General features: G+C 38.9%; 1 long non-coding RNA gene and 1 other non-coding gene across 2 annotated transcripts; both read left to right on the forward strand.

The window, feature by feature from the left end:
- Positions 1–5,607: 5,607 nt before the first annotated feature.
- LOC113917023 lies at positions 5,608–9,483 on the forward strand. Its single transcript, XR_003518097.2, has 3 exons — positions 5,608–6,304; positions 7,033–7,243; positions 7,561–9,483. It is a non-coding gene; the product is annotated as an uncharacterized LOC113917023 (long non-coding RNA).
- On the forward strand, positions 8,779–8,885 carry LOC113917118. The gene has a single exon (XR_003518131.1). It is a non-coding gene; the product is annotated as a U6 spliceosomal RNA (small nuclear RNA).
- Positions 9,484–10,504: the final 1,021 nt, after the last annotated feature.

Here is a 10,504-nt window from a genome sequence, read left to right on the forward strand (position 1 = left end):
ATGGATCTGAAACCCTCCTCAAAAGTGAAACTTACTCCTGTAGAAAGGGTGACGTCATCCATTAGTGGAAGAAGCTCATAACTTCTATCTACTCATGACTCCAAATCTAGTAAACCTTTTAACCTTTACCTGTTCTTGGGTCAGAGGGAGTGGTGACATCCAGTCATTGATAAAGAAATAAGCGGGGAATATAGGGAATAATATGTTAGAAGATGAGACCTAATTGAATATAGTAACTCCAGACTAACTAGTACGGTGCTAGAAATCTTATGGATGCTCAGTCAATATTTGTTGCTGAGGCAATTCAGGCATCCTTGCTTTTGCAAAATCTCTTTGCAAACAGCACATTTGAGCTTGTCTGGGCTCTGCAGTTCATCTCATAATATTTTCTCTGCACAAAAGAAAACACATTCTTAGGTGTTTTGAGACTGTTTGTTGTTGTAAACTCCTAATTATGTTTTTACATTTATAGTCCCCCTATAATTAACGTTCTCAGAAATCTAGTTATTCTCCCTTGTTTTTTAAAAAATATTATTGTGGTAAAATATATATCACATTAAATTTATCATTTTAACCATCTTAAGTGTACAATTCAGTGGCCTTAAGTACATTCACAGTGTTGTGTTGCTTTTTTTTCTAGACGAACAGAATTCCTAATGTGCCTGTGACTAAGATGGATGAAGTATTAGCTAAGAAATAGACACAGTCGGCTTAAAGGACAGACATCTCTTAATCACAGAATACTTATTAGGGGACACAAATATATACAACATATGAATTGAGTAGATCCCGGATACCATCCCAAAGAGTCAGGAAAGCTCTGTAGCTGTTGTGTAATATGCAGCATGAGATCTTTATTGGAATAGGATTATCTTGTGTCAGGCCAACAAAAACTTGGCATTGATGCATAATTAATGAACTGGGAAATGGATTAATGAGATTTCTCTCTAATTAATGTTTCCCTAATATTTGGCATGAAAGCAAAACTGCATTAATTAGTAGAGTGGGTGTTGTGTGTGTGTGTGTGAGTGTGTGTGTGTGTGTGTGTGTGTGATTGTGTCTGGGTGTTGTGTGTCTGTCCATGGGTGGAGCTTAACATACTTCATTTGCTGTGTTTTCCTTTCTTTGCTCTTACACTCCTTCCTCATTTCCACCCACTCATCACTCTTGTTCTTCTCAGGACTGCCATTTTGTTTTTGTATGCGGGTGAAGGGAAAGGACTGACAGCTTGAATGACTCCATTTTTAGATGGATGTTTGAGTATATATGAATTAATCAATATTTCACAATCTAGGTAGTGAAAGCCCCTCCTTTTTCTTAGAGCAAAGAGAACATTATGTTCTGTGTGTGCAGCTTAACTACCGTTGATGTTAATTAAATCATGCAGGCAAAGCCCCTTTCTTGAGTTGATAACATGCTCTAGTATACATCACTGTCAATTATACATCAACTCTTAATCATCTTGGGAAGCAGGAGGTAAATCCCCCTGCTGAGCCAAAACACCTCATGTAGGGATTATTGGCCAGCATTAGGATCTGAACTTAAAATCTTAATTCTTCCTTTTCCTTCAAACTTATTCTACTATTGTTAATTAAGTCAAATATTCCTCTAGGAAGTAAGCAAATGTGTGTCTGTGTGTGCGCACTTGTGTGTATATTTGTATATGGGATTGGGAAGAGGTGAAGATAAAGGAATAGTGAAGGCTAAGAGGCAGAATATTTTTGCATTCATATTTGAAGGCTACAAAAATGTATAGCTCGTTTTTCCAAAATCTTGAGTTTAAACATGTCTTTGCAGGTAGAAGATCTTCCATGTGGTGTGTAGTTCTGATGGTTTTGTTTCTAGACGTGAAATAGCCACTGTTGGAAGATTTACATCCTATGTGGCTAAATATTTCCTCATCCAACAGATATTCATGAAATCTATCATGATGATGATGATGATGATGCCGTCAAGTTCTCTGTCCAGTGGGAGAGATTGACATCTAAACAGGTATTTAAAAATGTATGAGCGAGGGTGCCTGGGTGGCTCAGTCATTAAGCATCTGCCTTCGGCTCGGGTCATGATCCCAGGGTCCTGGGATCAAGTCCCACATCGGGCTCCCTGCTCATCAGGAAGCCTGCTTCTCCCTCTCCCACTCCCCCGGCTTGTGTTCCTGCTCTCGCTATCTCTCTCTCTCTGTCAAATAAATAAATAAAATCTTTAGAAAAAATGTACGAGGGAGAGCCTTCAGTTTGCTAGAGCTTACCTTCCAGCTAGAGAAAGATGAAAGGTAAGGCTGGAGGGCTCGGGAGAGGCCACATCACGGGAAGTCCTGTGCTCCATGTTGTCCTAGCAGGATAAGAACTGCTGTCATCAACAAGGGTCTGAAATGCTGAAGTGGAGTTCTCACTCCCGGGAACAGTTAACATGAGCCTTCTTCCAACCCCTGGTTCTTGCCAGGGCATTGAGTCTTCTGCTAGCACCTTCTGCATCTGCCAGCAGGCTGGAGACGAGCCAGAGGGGTTAGACCTGGACCCACCCTGTGGTGGCACACTTCACATCTCCCTGCGGTGATCACATGCCCATATTTATGCCCGAATTCCCAGGTCAACAATTCATACTGTCCTCTCCCACTCTTAGTAGTATCCTGATTTGGACGAGAAATCCTATGATCACCCTCATTTCTCCTACATTCCATTGGTTGGAATTCAGTCACATAGTCACACCTGACCTCAAAGGAGGCGGGGAGATCTATGTGACAGTAAGGGAAAGGCAATGGATTTTGGTGACTGTGAGGCACTCCTTGTTGCAGATGTGAAGGGGGTGAAGACTTGTCCTCCGTACCCATTGCCTTTGAACCACTACCACTTAAATTCTGATATTCCTTTGAAACCTTCTGGTTTATTTTAAAAATTCCTTTGAATTTTGAATCCTGCTCTGTCATATATTTGTGTTTTTCTTAATATAAAAATACTATGCTTTCTTTCTTCAAACATCTTCACAAATAAATAATGTTCCAGGAATATTTGCTGTGGTTAGTTGTCATTCATCGACTCCTGGAAGAACTGTATGAATAGCCAGTTTGAGACACATACCACTGAACGGTCTTAGGCAGAAGAGTGACCTGGCCAGGTTTCCACTGAAAAAGCCCACTCTGACAGCTGTGTGGAGTGTTGATTCCAGGAGACAGAGAGCAGGGAGGCCGATTCAGACGCTTCTAGTTATTTGAGGGAAAGACGACAAAGGATCTGATCAGTGCTGGTAGGAATGTTAGGAGATTAAATCAGTAGGGATAAACCAAAAACTAAATTACTGATAAATTGGACTATGTAAAAATTAAATGCTTCAGCAAACACATCATAAAATTAAGTTTAAAAGGCAAGGGACAAACTGGAAAAAAAAATAGGTGTCACATTTATGAACAATGAAATGGTTGATTTCCCTAATATACGAAGACGTCTATGACTCCATAAGAGAAAGCATTCTAATAGAAAAATGGAGGGTGCCTGGGTGGCTCAATTGGTTAAACGTCCCAGCAACCAGTCCTGCATCAGGGTCCCTGCTCAGCAGGGCATCTGCTTCTCCCTCTGTCCTCTCCCCTCTCATGCTCTCTCTCACTTTCTCCTTCTCAAATAAATAAAATCTTTAAAAAAAAAGAAAAGTGGAAAAATGAAAAATGAATCACACACACATACACAAAAGAAACAGGGACACAGCAATTTGTCAAAGAATATAAATGGTCTACAAAATGTTAAAACGTCACCAAAGTTCAAAAAATAGGAATGAAAAGATGAGAGCTATTTTTTATTATCAGATTGGTAAAGAAGGTCTCATAATAGCACACATATGTGTACAAGGTGTTAGCATCAGTGCTGTCAATAACAGTCAAAATTGAAAAAAATAATAATTTCCTTCAATGGAAAAGTTGTTAAATTATGACATATCCCCTCAATGGAATATTATGCAACCACTAACGATGATGGTTATGTATCTATATTAATTGAAATAGACACCATGACCCACTAGTAAGTGAAAACAAAAGATTATCAAACTCGCTGTATAACATGCCTCACTCTGTAAAACTGTCTGTGTGGAGGAATGTGCATGTGAGTATACAGCGGTATCTGTAAGCCTTTTCGACAAAATATTAAAACTATCCATTTCTAGATAAGTAGATTTGGAAATGATTTTTGCTTTTTCTCTGTAGGTTTCTATATTGTTTCGAAATTTGAAAACAAACATGTATTGTTTATCATTTTTAAGTAAATAAAACCTTATTATTGGGGAAAAATAAAACAGCAGGTCTTTTTATCCTTCGGAGTAAAAAAGGAGGAGAACTTGGTGATTGGTTGTATTTGGGAAGTGAAAGAGAAGCGTTGGTCAAGGATGACTTCCGGTTCTTTCCTCCTTGCAATTCTCTGGCTCTGTTTGAAGGGCAACCCTCCATTGCTTGCCCCATTGTCGTTCCTTACACTTTGCAACTTCTCATCTCCCATTCTGCCCCTCCTAACCCTGGTCCCTCTGTTGAGTCCTCTGCAGGTTCTGGCTGATTTTAGAATGCTCTCTTCATCTACTTTCTTAACTGAGTGGCAGAAGATTAGAGATGAGGGATGCCATTGGAAATGACCGACCCAAATACTGTAAGTTGGCCTGGCTTCCTTGGATGCCAACATGCTCTGATGGTCCCAGTCTGGCATCAGGGAAGGTGGACGTGTGAACTACCAAGTTTAAGAGGGGCCCGGGACCTGCTGGCTCTGTCTCATGGTGTTCAAAGTAGTAGGAAGGCCCATTGAGAGGGTAAGGATGGCCAGGGGTTTGCCACATTTCATGAGGGGCAGGGAAGCTCATTTCCACCTGGACATTCCATGCGGAGTAGGAGCAGGAGGTTGAGCAGTGGAAGCAAAGGCCAATGCTGGTTAACAACTTAAGAGGAATTGCCAACACATTCTTTTTTCAGGATTGCAGTTTTGCCTTACAAACAATGTTTTTTTAAAGCCAGGTTATGGGAGCACCTGGGTGGCTCAGTCAGTTGAGCATCTGCCTTCAGCTCAGGTCATGATCTCGGGGTCCTGGGATCAAGCCCTGCATCGGGCTTCCTGCTCAGTGGGAAGCCTGCTTCTCCCTCTCCCTCTGCCATTCCCCCGGGTTGTGCGTTTTGTCCCTCTGTCTCTCAAATAAATAAATAAAATCTTAAAAAAAGAAACAAATCCAGGTTATGCAGACACAGGAGTGAATGCTGGCTGTATAAACGCAAATGTTAAATTTAAGTGCTCTTTACTGGTCAAGAAACATGAACGATTGAAGTCTGAGCTGTGTCAACTTTTTGAATCTTATTCTCTTTGCCATTTGAGGCTGACTCATCCCAGCCTTCAAGGGCCGGGGCATTTCTTAGTATGCATTGAACTCATGCCAAACTATTGTTTCACACTGTTATTGTCTAAAAGACAACGTGTACTAGAAACGTGAAACAGGAAATGTCCATCTGAACTTATTACGGTAGAAAAAATTTTCCAGAGTCCATATGCTGATGTAATTATTTTCAGATTTTTTTTTTTTAAAAAAGCATTTAGTGACTAGATCTTTGGAACAATTGTATTCGCTGTCATGGGCAGAGCGTCTAGCTTATCTGTCTTGTAGAAGAATAGAGCCCTGAAATTGCCACAATAGTGTTTTACATTGTTTTTGAATTAGGTTTTAAGGATTTTTATTTGCTCAGTTGTGTGTGTGTGTGTGTGTGTGTGTGTGAAGCACATATGTATTTGAATGTCTTAATCTCTTATTTTCTTTGGAGGGTCCTTAATTTATTTTACACTGAATTTTTTCTCCATCTTCAGAGTGTATGGCACATACCCCTATTCCCTTCTGTTCCAGTACTATATTTCGTACAGTTTCCTGCAAATAGCAGTAGATACGGGCTGGCTGGTTCAGTGCTCTTGCAGTATTTACAATGGACGTTTCTCAGCATAACTAATCTCTTTTGAAAATTTTGGTCCCATTCTCATCAGCCCCAATCCGGTGCTTTGAAATGAATTGAAATGCTGTGCATTTCATACGGGATGAGGATTAAAGCTTTAACTGGGTCTAGAGATGAGGTGAGGGAGAAAAAGCCCCCACAAATCTGGTAGTTTTTTTCTCCTGAGCAGTGAAGAGCAATGAGCTGTACTCTAGAAAAGAAAGGAAACAGTAATTAGGAGCCTTTCCCCTACATTGTACACCGTCTTTGGTTTAGAGCAAAGTAGAAGCCGACCGGTTTTTTAGTTCTGTAGCATATTTAAGTAAGGATTGGATTTATAAGCATCAAGAAGCAGAGGTCTTCATTCAGGTATGACTGTGTCTCTTGTTTCTCTCTTTCACTTAATTTAAGTAGCTTCATATTGTTTTATATTTGTTTGAGTCCATGATCTTTTTTTATCCTGTATCCTATGTACCAAACTCCATTTCATCCCATATTTTCAGTTACTTTTCTGCAGTTTTACAGAATCCCAGAAATCCTTTTCTCCAGCTAAAATGCTATTATTAGTACCATTGATTCTAATGTCAGTTTGAACTTCTTTATTCCAGCACACTCTGCGGTGTGAAATCTTAAGAGTATGAGTGAATGATTGGTGTTCAGCCAAGCTTTGCCTATGTCTCTCCATGACCAAAACAATTAGGTGAAGAGGGAAAAATTCAATTGGCTATTGTTTTATCTGCCTGGTCCCTAACAGCCTATATGAATATTTTGGGAAATTTTTTGTACACTGACAGTTGCATTTTCATTATGTAGCTAGAGCAAAAAGGTTTCAGTGTGAAAGTTTCATGTTTTAAGAAATATCCATTTCAGAAACAAATGAGGTCAATGGGCTTCTTGTTTTAGGAAGAGGGGGTAGTGAGGACTTAGGAGTAAGAGGAAGTCCTATGTCAGAGGGCTCTGCGCACACCTTCCTGAAATACCTCAGCTATGTGTAAATGTAATCTGTTATTTTAAGTATTCGTAATAGTTGCGTTTTGTCCTTTCTCACATTAAATTATAAAATCGATAACAAATATGGCGGATCTTTATTTTTCAAGGGTTCCTTCCCCACCTCCCCCAGTTTCTAACAGGTTGCATTTCACCCTTTCAAACACCTCAAAAGCTACCAGATTATTGTTAAATAAACAAATTTTGGGAGACTACTGACCATTAGCCAAAGGGAAGGTCCTGAGTCATCCAAGTGTTCTCCAGCTAGCGAAGAAGTATGAAAAAGCTCCTGGCCAGATCTGTACATGCTGGAGCATCCGGGTAAGTTGGGGAAACACATTCATGCCACCCAGTGAAGAAATGAAGTGGTAAACACAATGCAGTGCACTTTTATGCTTCAGATTGAAGCTTCATATTCAAAGGATATAAGAACTTAATTTTTCCAGAGGAGGTGGTTGGGGGATTGGGTAACTGAGTGATGGGCATTAAGGAGGTCACATGATGGAATGAGCCCTGGGTGTTATATGCAACTGATGAATCACTGACCTCTACCTCTGAAACTAATAATATACTTTATGTTAATTAATTGAATTTAAATAAAACAAAATTTAAAAAAATTTTTTCTTCTCCTCCTCCAGCTTATGTCTTTCAGTTTTGTATGGAAATGTTCCCTGGATTCATAAAATACTTAAGGACTACATAAAGAAGAAAGACTCAGGAATCAAAGGAAAGTCACCTAACATAACTTCTGTGGGGTGTATTCAGGAAAGCAGACTCCATCAAAAGCCCAGGGTTAAATTCATCAGCACTGCTTTCTCAGCATGTTTTGATTTCCTACTGAATGCAGTGAGTGCAGGAACCTTGGGCAGCAAACATTTAAGGATTTCGTCTGGGCAGGCACTGATCTTAAAGTTCTGACCTCCAACAGTGTCAGGCAGGTTGCCTTGGTAAACTGTAAAGTGAAACTTTGAAGATACAACTGCAACTTAAATGTTCACACGTTTACTAATTGCTTGAATATTTTCAGAGAAAAAAATGAATGCTACTTATTTTTCAGAATAGGGTGTGATACTATACCAAAATTCACAAAATGTGAAAGATAGATAGATATGGAAGGCTACAGAAGAAACTAGAAACTGTGGTTGCTTTTGAGGAAAAGAATGAGGGCCTAGCAGCCAGAGATACTTTGCACAGTTTATAATATTGTAATATTTTAATTTCTTTCCTTGTACATATATAGCTTTTTTAAAAGAATGAGAAGTGCTTTACAAATGCAGATATTTTCACTGTGAAGTCTTTATTTCCATAATACTAAAAGTAAATGCCTGGTCAATAGATTCTGAGCTGTAGCCATGATATCCCTTGATTTTGTTTACCTGGTAACACTAGCTCATGTCTGTAAAGTCTTTAAAACTCCCCAAATTATTTCACCTATATTACCTAATTTGTAAGATCACTTTATTATTTATTACTATTTATTACTATTTATTACTATTTATTACTTACTCTTCTCATTTTCTTCTCTTAGTATGTGATTATCACATTGCATTGCAGTGGTTTTGTTCCCTTGTACCACACACAAAAACCACGATGCTGTTTTCTTCAGTAGTTTCTAATGAAGGTCTATTTGACACTTTAATACTTTCTTCCCTAATTATTGGACCAAGCTGTAACAGAATTATAAAGCTCGGGCTATCAGAACAGAAACTATCAGAACACCCAGGTGTTTATCTTGAGAGCCATATAGCATTCCATCGGGATTCTGTTTGATGTTACTTTTGTCTTATCCCACTGGGCCCAACTCAGAGCGTTCAACGGCGGACTCTAAGGGTAAATTAAAATACTAGTCAAAATTAGTGCTCGCTTCGGCAGCACATATACTAAAATTGGAACGATACAGAGAAGATTAGCATGGCCCCTGCGCAAGGATGACACGCAAATTCGTGAAGCGTTCCATATTTTTCAGCCGTTTGTAAAGCAGCTATTATAGCTGACTGTTCTACCTTCCGAGTGGACACTGCTGTTATCAAGCAGAGAGTGCCGATCTTACTCAAGTACCTAGACTCAGATACAGAGAAGGAACTGCAAGCACTTTATGCACTACAAGCATCAATAGTAAAACTTGATCAACCTGCCAATTTGCTACGAATGTTTTTTGATTGCCTATACGATGAGGAGGTGATCTCCGAGGATGCCTTCTACAAATGGGAAAGCAGCAAGGACCCTGCAGAGCAGAATGGGAAGGGTGTGGCTCTGAAATCTGTCACTGCGTTCTTCACATGGCTGCGGGAAGCTGAAGAGGAGTCTGAGGATAACTAAAGCTTCAAATACACAAAACGAAACAAAAGAAACAATTTAAGTATTTTTTTAAAAAGTTTCACGTCTTCACCAATCACAGTGCAGCAAGGCCAATTCTCGCAGAAATCCCCACGTGTGCACGAGTGGGAGAGGGGAAAGAGAAAAAAAGGTGATCATGGAGGAAAAAGGTACTGGAAAAAAGTAAACTTCAAACCTGAGGGCGGGAGCACTAAAACCAAAATACATGTATTATTTATAGAAAATATTTTCTGTTTTAATCTTTTCTTTTTAAACAAGGACTCATACTTTAAAAAAACACATCTGTTTAGCAAAAAAAAAAAAAGTTGAGAACTTTTTAATTTATTTTAAGGACTGCAAATGCCAGTGTAATTTTTTAATTTGCAGTTTCTGTAAACAACTTGTATAATAGAAAAGCAGAGAAATAAATTTCCCTCCCCTTCAGATGCACCTCACGTTTGTTTTAAAGCATAGTAGTTAGTCCAGATTTAAAAAGGGTTGGGGTGAATAAGGTAAGAAAGATTTTTTTTTTTTTTTTTGGCATCAAATCTTTCTGCCTGCCTCTCAGCTTGCTTCAGAAAATTTAAAAAAAAAATCACAATAGTAATCAACACATACATAACCTTGGAACAGAAGGAAATGCTGTGGACCAGAGAACTCCAAGAATTGTTTAAAAAATTTAAAAAACAAGTGCTACCCTGCGAAAAGTACTCTTAATACTTTTGAAATCTTTAGAGCAACTTTAAGGCTTGTAAATACATAGAACAAATATTTAAAAAAAAAAACAAAAAGAAATTGACTCAATACTATTTCTTTTCACTTTCAAAATATAAAGAACAAAATAAAGACAAACATTGCAAGTTTAAAAGAAAAAAAAATACTAGTCAAAATTAAATGACGGGTGTGGAAAGGGAGGGGTCCTATAGGGCATTATGAAATTTGTTCCTCCCAAAACCTTTCTCTGCAGAGGGCGAAGTACCACTGCTTTTCATGCCAACAGACAACCAGGTAGGGAAAAAGCTTTTCTTTTTCTTTGTACTTTGCTACACTAGGTTTATAGACGTACCTCAGTCCTCCTTTATCATTAATGCTCATCGGGCTGAATTTCTTTCCAAGTTATTTGGTTTAGCAGTATTGCTGCAGTTGGTTCATCCAGCCATTTTATATTGAAAAGGGCTACATAGATGGTGACCTGCTGTGAGCTGGCTGTTGACTGAACTGATGAACAGCCCTGTTTGGTTCTGCCTCTCATGCCTGCCAGAGATT

Source organism: Zalophus californianus, chromosome 4, assembly GCF_009762305.2.
Source record: "Zalophus californianus isolate mZalCal1 chromosome 4, mZalCal1.pri.v2, whole genome shotgun sequence".
Taxonomy (NCBI): domain Eukaryota; kingdom Metazoa; phylum Chordata; class Mammalia; order Carnivora; family Otariidae; genus Zalophus; species Zalophus californianus.